General features: G+C 39.6%; 1 long non-coding RNA gene across 2 annotated transcripts; it reads right to left on the bottom strand.

The window, feature by feature from the left end:
• Positions 1-1,859: 1,859 nt before the first annotated feature.
• On the bottom strand, positions 1,860-4,524 carry LOC107791800 (uncharacterized). Of its 2 annotated transcripts, XR_012698875.1 has the most exons (4): positions 3,644-4,524; positions 3,429-3,478; positions 2,724-3,349; positions 1,860-2,627 (listed from the first exon to the last, which is right to left on the bottom strand). It is a non-coding gene; the product is annotated as an uncharacterized LOC107791800 (long non-coding RNA). The 2 variants fall into 2 exon arrangements; XR_001649330.2 differs by having other exon boundaries at positions 3,429-4,522.
• Between the last annotated feature and the right edge of the window lie 8,705 nt (positions 4,525-13,229).

Below are 13,229 nucleotides of genomic sequence, written 5' to 3'. Positions count from 1 at the left end.
GGGACAAAGAGATAATTCTGCACCTTCAATGGCTTCATTGCCCAGGCGTAAATCATCTAGATATCATGTATATAGGATGTTGCTACTCATTTAGAAATCATGTCTATAGGATCAAAGATGAATAACTATGCGCTTTCAATGATGTCACTGCCCAGTCGCAAGTTGTCTAGAGATCATGCCTATAAGGTCTTAATAATTCATGTATTAAAATTAGCAGTTTGTAGGATTCTATGTCAACTCTTGAATCGACCCACATAGAAATCATTCTTATAGGTCTTGCGCCATTCAATATGCTCCGATTTGGAACGCTGTTAGCATGAGCCTATAACTATTTGCGTGCATTTGTGTCTATGTGAGGAGGCCAATTTGAGCCCTTAATTGTTAACTATGTGCATTCCTAATTATTTTATTTTGCGCCTAGCCTTATCATTTTTTAGCATCCTAAGGGAAGTATAGAACTACCAAAGTAATAGGTCCAAAGCCTCCTGGACCATAGGCATGGCACGGGTAAAGCACGCATATGACACGATTTAGAATTGAACTAGAACGCCTTTAGGTAAACAACTTTGAGATAGTAATTGGGTAGCAGGAGATAATAGTATGTGCCTCCTGAATAATATGAGCAGCCCTTACCTTTGATAGAGTTGCGAAGTATTATTTATGTTGCACGGGGTGATACTTTAGGCTAAACAACTTAGGACCCCCCACCACAGTTATTGTTTGCACGCTTGTTTAAACTTAGATTAAATTAGGGCATATCTTGTAATCTTTAAAAATTGTATCAATTGTTTATAAATGTATAATCCACTTTCCTTTCCTATGTGCAATTTGTTTTGTCTTGTAAATTTAGATTCCCCACTCTTCTTTAACTTATATGACCACATAAGAGTAATTATAGTTTGAATAATCCCCTCATAGCGTTAAATTCGGCTGGGACTCGCAGTTGTGGACCTCAAAGAGTGCCTAACCCCTTCTCTTTGAGGTAATTAGCCTTTACTAGATCTTTGGTGACACGGACTTGTTAAAACAGAGTTATTTGCAAATAGGTGCCCTAACGCACCTCAAAATCGTTAGGAGGCGACTCTTCTCTTTTAATGTCCATTTAAAAGTGTTGTCACACATCGAAACCCGCTTTCACAAGAAAACAGGATGCGGCAGAAGTTATACCAGCATTCCATATATAAGCTACCACTCGTTCATGGTAGTTTAGGACTTATATTTCCATTCATATAAATTTTGAACAGATGATGTATCTTTCTTCAAAATCACAGTTGTAATCTTATTCTTAGTCGCTCATGACTTTTACTGCTAGTCCTTGGTATAGTTGTATTAACTTCGCATTATTATTTATTATTAATGATGATTTCTTGTTAAATAAGCATCTTATATTGTTTAGCTTACCTAACGGGTTGGGTTAGGTGCCATCACGACTTGGTGAGATTTTGGGTCGTGATAATTTTCTCGAAGACCGGTGCTCTGCTTTACTTAGTATATTTTCATATACTTTATATCGAGTTCAATGTCCCTTTATGGTTCCCTCCAGTTTAGTCACCCATATTTTCCCCTAAGTGAAGATGAGACATCATAATTCAGACGCAATAAATACATAAAACGACCTTAATTTTATCTTAGATATATTATACGTCAATTCTGAAGTCATCATTCGAGAAATGATGGACTAAAAGAGATCTTAAGTTTACGAGACTAAGCATCACTACTTAACTGGAATCTTAAAATCGAAAGTGTTGAATGAGAGAAAGAAAATAATTCTATGTATGAAAGACCTTATGACTAAAGGCAAAGAAGTTAAAACTGAATGTATTTTTAATTTAGAAAAAAAAAAATCTAAATATAGGACTATACATATGTTTTTTTTTAAAAAAAACACATCTTCAAGATCACTTCGCTCCCGAGGTGATGAGACTGGAGTGACAATCTAAGAAGATGAGGCTACAGTTGGGCTTAACTAACTTGGCAGACAAGGGAGTAGGGCTAATCTCTTCTTCGCCATTCTTTTATGTAGCGCTTCTAGAGATTCATCCTCTCCTGAAGAATATTCTTATGAGTTTCCATAGGAAGATGAACTCATCAGACGTCGAGCCTCCTCCACTACCGCCTCAACCTTCTGAATCCCCTCGGATATATCAGGAATTCTGGCTTGAGCATCCTTCAAAGACTTTAAATGGAATGCCACTTTGTCAAAGTTAACTTCAATAGATGACTGAAGCTTGAGGTCACTAAGGGCACTGGTATGCTTGAAATGAAGCCTAGCTTCTCAGACTCCAAAGATTTAAGAGTAGATTCCAACTCCTGAATCGGTCTTCCAACTGAAGTTTCTAAGCACTAATCCAAGAGTGTTCGGTGATGAGCTCAGCTTAGTATACTTATTTTTGCTTCATGAGGGCTTCAAGTACTTCAACCCTCTTCAAAGCAATAGAGAGTTCGATGGAGTAAACTTTATCCCTCTACTCCAGAGTCTATTGCATTTGGTAAAGCTCTTTCACAATAGCTTCGACTCTCTCCTCAGAGGCTTTCTTGGCATAATTTCAACACTTGGATTTGCATATCTTCTTAGTCACACAGAACTCTAAGTTTGAAGCCTCTAGCTTCATGACCCTATCCGAGGCCTAGATGGAGACCAAGTTGCCATGCAAAGGCAGAGCATTGATTAGCAAAGATGATTCCATATTATGAAAGAAAAATGAATCGGGTGAGAAAGTTACCTTGAAGGAGGAGTCATTACATAATTGACTAGGGCAGTCGTAGAGACCTTGTTCATCCGCTCACTCTCAAGAGGCTAGATCATGTGGTGCAGCCATGGGGAAATCTCTTAGGCCATGATAGGAAATTGACATCAGCGGGTATCTTGATAGTAATGGTCTGACTAGTACCCAAATAAGACCTAATCTCTTGCTCCACTGGCTTGGGGGAATTCGAAATAAGGACCAATTCAAGGATATTGTCCCCGGCCAGTAACTCATGTAAATCCTTTACTTCCGAATTTGAAATGGTATAAATCACAGTCAGTCCCTCCTCTAGAGTCTTGCCTTTATCTATCGCTACAATGACAACAATTGTAGAGTCACCCTCAAATTCATACCGTAGGCGAGAATGAACAACTGGGGGAGGTAACTAGAGGACTACTCCAACCTCCCCAGATTTCTCCTTCTTACTTCAAGATTCTTTCTTCACCTTTGGCGAAGGGCTAATCGGGGCATCCTTTGGAGGAGTGGTAGAAGAAGCAACCTTTTTCCTTTTGTATGCTATCGATTTTCTAGCTTATTCTTGAGCTTTATCAAAATTTGGAAGTTCAATACGGGCTGAGGGTTATGGTATCTCAGACAGAGACCTATATGAAAATAAAAAAGTATTGAAGTTGGAATTTGTAAGGGTAAAGGATAATAAAGCAGAAATGGAAGCGGTTGTACCATGGTTTTTGGCCCTCCATTTGGTTATAGTCGAGATCGCCTTCCAGGTCCTAGATTCAATAGTAGAGTGGTCAGTATTTTTTCTACCTGCCTCTTGATATAGGGGACTTCTCCAATTATCTCCGAGTTGGATGTAGTATAAAAAAACAAAAGTTACAATCCAAATAGGCAAAAATAAAAGAATACAAAAAAAATAAAGTTTGAAGAATACTTACGTTTTATATTCCACCTCTCCGGGAAGAGATGCCCACTTAGCTTAATCAAGTCCTCATTGGGAATGACCATGAAATATTCGTACACCCTCGATCATGGTCTTCGTCAACTAAAACTAGGTAGCGTGTACCCCATTTAGTGGCGATGAAAAATCCACCCAGAAAAATTTCGAAGAGTAAAGATGGCAAAAATTTTGGAGGGTGAAATTTTCTCCAACACTAGAGGCCAAAAGTGGAGGTATGCCATGAACCTTCACATATTCAGACCCACTTGGGCAAGGCAGATGTTGTATTTCCTACACATATCTTCGATAACGTGATCAACCATCAGCTTAAACGCGAGGGTTAACGAAATGTATATACAAATGAGTGACCAACCCGGTAACTAGTAACTCGTTCATCTTCTTCAGCAAGGAGTATGTGAACATCCTTACCCCAAAAATTCAGCTCGGACAGCAGAAAGATTTTCTGCCCGAATTACCAAAGCAAATTCCATCACTGATAAGTTCCGATTCCCAATTTGAAGCGACATTTGGTCTTCAAAAATGCAGTTTTTCTTAGCACTCATATTCTTGGGCACAATTTTGGAAACGGTAGGCCTCTAAGTGGTAGTAGATGATTCACTGTCATCTTGTCCTTGTCTGCTTTTCTTTTTCCTGCGAAAGACTCTTGTTCATCTTTCTAACTTGTTGAAAGGGATTTCTTCCCTTTCCTCTTCAGTACTAGAGATTCTTCTTATTCATATTTTGCATCATGCCACAGGCATTAAGCGGAAGTGATGCTTTTTTCTTCTGATTCAGTGCAATAGTATCAAACACACTTCATTTTTCCGCCTGAAACACTCTTCTACTATTGGATACTACTTGAGAATTATTCAGAAAGTGGGGGTCTATCTATATTAGTAAAATATGAACAAAATTTGTGGATGCATTAGAAGATGACACGTGGTAAAGAATCTCTAAATCAGTGCCTAGAGAGACATTCCCATTCAGGCTAGCATATGGATAGTCATAAGAGATTGAATGTTCCGGAAGCAATGATAACCGACAGGGACAAATAGTTCCGATTCGGAGCAACCCCTCCAAAGAGTATGTGTAATGACCCGACCGGTTATTTTGTGTAATTACGCCACGTTTTCCCTTTTTATGCTTCACGCATGTGTGTTTATGATTTTATGACTTACGGGGTTGATTTGTTTCATTTCGATTTGATTTGGACCCTTTGATTCTTGGCTTAGAAGCTTAAGTAAGAAATATTTATCAAACTTTGACTTTTGTGAAAGTGACTCTGGAACTGTATTTTAATGACTCCGATAACTTCGTGTCGTAATTTTGGACTTGGGCTTATGCCCGAAATTGAATTCGGAAGTCTGTAGGTTGAAATGTATTGTTTTGCCAAATTTTGGCAATTTGAAGTTAAAAAGTTTGACCGTAGGTTGACTTTTAGCTATCGGGTCCAGAATATAATTTTGGTCGCATTTGTGATAGTGTCCAGCTTTGCAATTGCGAAGCCTTTGTTGCAATTGCGACTTTTGTTAAGGCTATCAGGGTTCACAAATGCAATCCCTGATTTGCAATTGCGAGGGTTTACAAATACGAACCCTGTGTCGCAAATGTGACATATGCAGCTGGTCATAAGGGGTGGGAGTATGATTTTTTTAACATATTCTTTCATTTTAGAATCCTAGACTCGGTAGGAGGCGATTTGAAAAGGGAATTTTTATCTACAAATTTTGGGTAAGTGATTCTAATCAATTTCTAACTTTATTTTATCAATATATCTTAGATTTAAAATCAAAATCATGTGAATCAAAGAGGAAAAATTGGGAAATTTGTCATGTTTTTGAAAAATGAGAAATTAAATTTGAAAGTTAATTTGGACTTGGATTTTGAAAGTAATCATATATATGGACTCTTGGGGTTATGGGTAGTCAAAATCTACCCTTGGATCCAGGTCTGGCAGGGCTAGCCCCGGGTTGACTTTTATTGTCTTTTTGGGAAAAGTTTAAAGATCATAGCTTTATATATTGTAATTATTTTTCCTTGCATTGTGTGATGATATTAACTTAATTTTGGTTAGATTTGAACCGTGAGGAAGCGAATTTTAGGGGAAAAGCTATTTCCAAGGGTTGAGTTGGCCTAGTTGAGGTAAGTATCTTACTTAATTTTATGTGGGGGAATTACCCCTTAGGAGTTAGTTTATTTGGACTAATTGTATTATGTGAAAGTCGTGTATGCAAGATGACGAGTGGGTTCACGGGCTATATTTGGTGTTTGACCGGTTTAGGCTATTTAGACTCTTATCATGCTTTTAATTGAATTGTCTTAACATGTTATATATTTCATTGTTAATCCACCCTTTCATGTACTAATCTACCCTTGCATGCTTTAGCTGACATTGTTAACACTTGTTTCACCTCTTACTTGTTAATTTTCTCTTATATGCTTTAGTTGAAGTTATTGCCCTCCTTGTATTTTGTTACATCTTTAAATTGTCGAATTACTTGTAATTGAAGTTATTATTTCGTGAAATGTCTTAGTGATGAGTTATTGGTGTTGAAGTTGAGAAAGTTGTTATCACATTGAGGCAAAGTTGTTAATTGTTGAGATATATTTCTTGTTGAGCTATTCACTTTGATTTTGTTATTGTTGAGATTCTTGTACACATTGTGGTTGAGCCTTGGGATATCAGTTGTGAAAACATTGATATTGTTGATTCTTTTGGCAAGTTGTGGTGTATGGGAACTTGTGGTGCGAGTTGTGATTATGTTATGACATTGATATGCATGCAGTGGTATATGGCTTGGGGTTGATACGCATGCGGTGAGATACGGTGGGCTTGATACGTGTGTTGCTAGTAGGAGAAGCTACTTGAAGTCACGTGGTGTGATAAGGTGGGCTAAAACGTGGGTAGCTATTTCAGGAAAAATATTTTTTAAAACTAAATGTAAGGCTCCCGCGGTGATATAAGGAAAGATTGTGACTAGAATTGTGAAAAGTGAATACGAGGCAATACCTAAGTTGTGATTTTTGTTATATACGAGGCGGTACCTCGGTTGTGATTCTTGTTATATACGAGGCGGTACCTCGGTTGTGATTCTTGGTATGTACCAGGCGGTACATCGGTTGTGATTCTTGTTGTGCATCTCAGTTTGAAAAGAGTTATTGGTGAAACACTCCTTGTTGCTTTTATTCTTGCTTGTGTTATCAGTTTTGTCCGTATTTGACTATTGTGGTTCTCTATAATTGTTTCCTCTATGTTATCTCCACACTTACAATTCTGTCTTTAGTCTATGTTATTGACTTGTTTCGTATCATTTATTTCTTCGCCTCCCATTATTTCTCGTTATTATGTTTTCATTCTGTTTAATATGTCCTAGTAGGTGTCTTGACTTGGCCTCGCCACTACTCTATTCGTATTGGACGATAGTGATTGACTATTAGCTGCTTTCCGAAGACATCAAGGTATAACTGCTTGGCGTCTGCAGGCCTCGGAATCACCTTCTATAGCATTTCATTTTGTTGTTTCTTATTCAAATAGTGTTGTAGTAAACATTCTAGATTATCCTATAGAGCTTATGACTCAGTTCCACCGGTTTTGTGAGAAATGTTGTTGAGATCTTATTTGGGAGTTTATATGAGTTTATCAGTCTTGCTTTAGTATTTCTGTTGAGTTATTATTAAATATTAGGCTTACCTAGTCTTAAAGAGTAGATGCCGTCACGACATCCTAAGGTGGAAAAATGGGGTCGTGATAGTATGTGAGTATCCGTATGTTGTTATCTCGAGTTGAATGAATCATAAGACACTCAAAATTTAGTATTTAAACCCTAGGTAGTTATATATCCACTAGGCGTAATGTAAGGGACATGTCGATAATGTCCATAATAGGCAGGCGAGATTATAGGGAGCCGTTATATAAGGGTTTAGCTATAAATAAACCCCCTCTTACCCCATTGTAATCTATCTGAAAATGACAAGAAGCATAGTGGTAGTGATATTGCAGTCCAATTACTTTTGTAGTTAAATCATAACAACAAATTCTTGTTCATCTGCATTTAATCAATAATAATATCTTCCGTTTTATTTTATTTATTTTATTTCATCTTATAATCATTTCGATCATTTGTAAAAATAAAAAATGCTTAATTTTAATTCAATTGTGTTTACTCTTAAAATGGACAACAATTGAATTTATACGCGGTTTTAAGGATATGTGGGCTAATTTAATACAAGTGATCAATAACGTTAAATATGTTAATTAAAGATCGAAATAATGACCAAACCAGTTGTGATGTTAGGTCCGTGCTCGGGTCTGAACTTAGTGATTGGTCTACCCGCGGTTCGAAGCCAAATACTTATTAAAGACTATGAGCAAAAATAAGAACTTTGAATAACTTTAGAAGCAGAGAAAATAAATATATATTGCCTTGATATGCGTGTTACAATGTGTCCATTGCATAAAAATCATCTCTGTTATGTAATAGAAGAGTTTCATCCCTAGTACAATTCTAAGAAAGGTAAAAATCCTCTTTTTCGTTAATCACTTATTTGTCGCCGATACGGGACAAGATCCACGCTGTGATATCCGGTTGGATGTGGATATCATGGCCCTTCTTTAGTCGTGTGAAACCGTTTGGTAATACTCTTCCGAGGTCTTGGAACTTGAACCGGATCTGGGGGCGTGGTCTTGATGACTCCAGTGGTAGGTACTTCGTTCGGGCCTCAACACGAGAGGTTCCTAGCTTCGATTCTGATTCCATGTAGTTATACCCTTGCTTCGTTTTCCCCACCAGAAAATTGAGGTGCTCATTAGCCTCAGTTTTACCCGTATACAGATAGTCCCCTCATTTCTCATAGAGTAGGTTTGCAAAAACGATGTGAAATGACAGATGTTCTCTGGTTCCTTCCTCCGTACGTTACAACTGAAACGAAGAAGAAGTCAAAACATTCCATCAGTCTTGTCGTTCTGACTTTGGACATGTGTCAACCATCGGTTGGTTTCCTCCGAATGTGAAGCGTCGCATACCTCCCCTATAAAAGCTTCCATCCTTAGCTCCATTTCCACTTTCCGATCAAGCTTCGACCTTCGAATTTCCTAGTTATCACCAACTTCTTCCAAACCTTCATACCTTCCTCTTTGATCTTCAAATCTTCATAATTGTTCTTAGGTTTTTAACCAGATTATTTTCAAATCTTCATACTCTTTTCTTCATCCTTCAAATTTGCTCCTTCATACCTTCATGCTTTTTCTTTAAATTTTCAAACTTTATCAAATACCAATGGCCAAAACTTCCAAATCAGTTCCTCAACAGGCTGCCTCTTCATCTTCCCACCCGGCCATGAATGCCGAGGTGACTACTTCTGAGGAGGCTATTCCTGAAGCGGCCGCTCCCGAGGTGGCTGCTCCCGAGGCATCTTACCCTGAGCCTCCCATGAAAAGCTTTATACCTGGAGGTTGCTCAATTGCAGGCGACTTCAAAGTCCATAAACCCTCATCCAAATAGGATCGGGGTGAAGGAGCATCGATGTATATATGCTCCATTACTGAAGATGTCCTTTTTGTGGTCCGAGAGGACTGTAACTGGGAAGGCAAGAACGTAATAGTCCATGGGCTTGAGGATGCCATTACTACCCACATGGAGGGGTTTTTAAGTGTTACACTTACCCCTTTAAATTGGGCTCGGTAGACCCAGTTGTTTTGGATTTTTGCAAGAGATACGAGGTGTGACTTGGGCAAATCCACCCGTATCTTTTGAGGATCGTGATCCTCCTCCGTTATTTTTTGAATAACACCGAGTCTATACAGTCCCCAAATTATACTCCACCACTTGCTTCATCTATACAGTCCCTAAATTATCTGAGGGGGATTGATCAAGCTCAATCGTCGAGCCAGCAAGGCCTCCTTTTCAAGTATTGACGAAGATCGAGATCGAGGCTGGTAGGGGCACTTCGTTCGGGTGAAGATTGAAGACTTGATCCCTCCCGAGTTCATTCCATTCCCCGAGAAGTGGAATGCATCTCATAAGTGCATTATTTCCTTAAGTGTCAATTTTTCTTCATTCCCTTTCTCATCATTCGTATTTGTGGTTGTGCAGCTGTTGCCCAGGGTTCCAAATGCGGTCCCCCTGCTCAAGGAGTGGATCAAAGGCATCTGCAAACAGATTTCATCGAGCGCTCATGATGCAAGATTTTGAAGGGCCGATGGGAGGCACGTTCTCATGGAAAGGCTCTCCCCCGAATCGTTATTACCGTGCTCTTAACACACACTATATTAACCTTTCTTTTTTCTTTTATAGGTTTGCCTAAGAACACTAAACTTAGGCATTTGGAAGGGGATGAGGACGTCTCCTTATCCGTTGATCCCTCCGTTGCGGGACAACCCGGGGCTGCCGTAGGTGAAAAGAAGAAGAGGAAAAGAAAGTCTTCGGGCTCCCCGGGTGCCGAGGTGAAGCCAAAGAAATGGGTGGCTCGTAAGCCAAAGAAGAGCACCAGCTCCTGGGAGCCAGACTCTGACTCTCTTCTCCGGCTCAAGGATGAGTCGGAAGAAGACGAAGTTTTGTTGCCCACAGATCGACCCCTCCCGGGGAGACGGCGGCAACCGAGGAGAAAAGCCATGAGGCCGACCTCCCTCAAACTCAAGAGGCGAATATGGAGATGGGGGCTGGGACCCCGCGAGAAGCCTGCTCCGCTCTAAAGGAAGCGACCGGTGTAATACATATTGTGGAGACACTCTCCTACACCGAGTCTGTCACGACCAAAAATCCATTAAAGGTCGTGATGGAGCCGGACACTGTGTCAAGCAAGCTAACACTAAATACTTAATTTAGATCTCATTTAATAATTTGAAATCATATTTTTCCTTCCATTAAATAGTAGAAGATGGAATTTACAGAGTAAATGAAAATATTCTTAGAAATTTCAATACAGAACAACTCATAATCACCACAAAACCCGGTGTCACAAGGGCATGCGAATCAACTAGGAATGTAAAATAAAATACAGCCTCTGTCCGGAATACAAATTTGGACAGGAGAAATAAAAAAAAATCTGAAGGAGACTCTGCCGGCTGCGGGTGGTAATATCGAATGCAGCTCATGTAAGTCTCTGCATGCATACACGCCTTTTCTCTCACAAGGCCACCAGTCACATATGTACCTGCACAAAAAAAATATGCAGCAAGTGTAGTATGAGTACGTAATCAACGTGTACCCAGTAAGTATCTAGCCTAACCCCGGAGAAGTAGTGACGGGGGGTCGACATCGACACTCTCTAGAGGTCCAATAATATCAAGTATAGTAAAGAGGTAAGTAAATATGAGGCAAAGTAAATAAGTGAGATAAACAAGTATGAATCAGGTGGTACAAATCCCCCTCTTTACAAAGAGCTCAAGCTCTCCATTATAAATTCCCTCCTTAACCGGAGCATATATATATATATATATATATATATATATATATATATATAGTGGATCTCATCAGATAGATTTTCATAACTCAAATCAGGAAAACTCACAGATACACTGGCTTCTTGCCAAAGATTACGCACGTTTCCATGAGGATATGATATAGGAAATGCCGAGGTGTACGGCCCGTTCCAAAATAAAAATTTAAATTGTGCACTGCCGAGGGTCGATCGACCCGAACCATAGATACATCTATTAAACTGTCGAGGCGAACGACCCACTCCCATGAGAGTTTGGTACATAAATCCTACTGAGGCGATCGGCCCGATCCCATTAGAGTGAAATACATATTCCTGCTGAGGCGAACGACCCGATCCCATTAGAATAAGAAGCTTTGACGGGTCCTTGACCCCACTCATGAATAAACGTGTGAGTTGTAATTTATTTAACCAAAAACCTTTCAATGAAGTGTGTGTGTATGTATATATATATATATATATATATATATATATATATATATATATATATATATATATATATATATATATATATATATCACAGAAACATGCCGTAGGAGGAGTAAAGTTATTCGGTGACTAATCGTGAAATCTCTACAATAGCAAGTCTAGTTTCAAGTAGAAATGTAAAATAAGGAATTAAACAAGCAAGGATAATCCCTATAGTACAAGTACAACATGATGTGAACCTAAGTTTACCTAGAAAATAACATGAATCTAACTACGTACGGACTCTCGTCACCTCGTGCGTACGTAGTCCCCGCTACAAGGTGTACACATCAAATATACCACCTAGGGGTAGTTTCCCCTTCACAGAGTTAGACACGAGACTTACCTCACTCCGACGTTCCAAAACCAGCTCCAACACTGCCCTAACACCTCAAACCGGTGACCGCCGATCCCAAACTAGTAAAATAAGATGCAACCAAATCAAAATATACTCTAATACTCATAATTAATCAATTTATAATAATTTCCAACTCCGCTCGAAAATAATGATAAAGCAACCCTCGGGCCCACGTGCCCGGATTCCAAAAATATTCGAAGACAAACACTACCCATAGCACTACAAACTCAAATATATAATTTATTCTCAATTTCATGCACAAATTCGTGATAAAACTCCAAGAATACCAATTTCTAGGTTTTTCTTCAAAATCTCAAATTTCTACTAGTTTCCATGTTTAAATCCATATATAAACCATGTATTTAACTCATAATATGTGAAAATTACTTACCTCATGAAGGATGACAAAATGGCACTTCAAAGTCGCACACAAGACCGGCTCCAACGAGAGAAAAGAGGTGAAATGAGCCAAAACCCGATTTGGCTAACTTATACATCCTGCCCAGGCGACTTTCGCACCTGCGAAGTCAAAGGCAGCTTCTGCGGCAACAAGACTACTTCTGTGTAAAATACTAGAGGCTGCCCCTTCACACCTGCGGACAATGTCCCGCTCCTGCGACATCGCAGATGCGCAAATGCACCTCGCTCCTACGTTCCACTCCGCTTTTGCGCTCCAAGAGGCCGCATCTGTGCCATCGCAGATGCGGAAGAAGTCTCGCACCTTCGGGCACTTCCCAGCTGGCCCAAAATCGCTTCTGCGACCCTCTTGGCCACTTCTGCAGCTCCGCACCTGCGGCCAAAAACTTGCAGGTGCGGTTACACCAGATACCGGGTGCCTTAGCATTTTCCTTAGTCCAAAAATCGATCCATTAAGCATCTGAAACTCATCCGAGGCCCCCGGGACCCCGTCCAATCACACCAACCAGTCCAATAACATAACACAAACCTTCTCGATGCCTCAAATCACATCAAACAACATCGAAATCATGAATCGCACCCCAATTTAAGCTTGATGAACTTTAGAAGTTCAAATTTATATATTTGATGTCGAAACCTACCAAACCACGTCCGATTGACCTCAAATTTTGCACACAAGTCACATTCGACATCACGAACCTACTCCAACTTTCGGAATCAGAATCCTACCCCAATATCAAACAGTCCACTCCCGGTCAAACTTTTTAAAATTATCCAAATTTCCAACTTTCGCCCAAATGACCCCAAAATGACCTACTAACCTCCAAATCCACTTCCGGACGTGCTCCAAAGACCGAAATCATCATACAGAGGTATTCCCAGACTATGAATCCCAAACGGAGGT

This window comes from Nicotiana tabacum, chromosome 14 (genome assembly GCF_000715075.1).
Source record: "Nicotiana tabacum cultivar K326 chromosome 14, ASM71507v2, whole genome shotgun sequence".
In the NCBI taxonomy this organism is placed as follows: domain Eukaryota; kingdom Viridiplantae; phylum Streptophyta; class Magnoliopsida; order Solanales; family Solanaceae; genus Nicotiana; species Nicotiana tabacum.
Note: the sequence above shows the minus strand (reverse complement) of the source record. Positions and strands in the feature narration are given on the sequence as shown.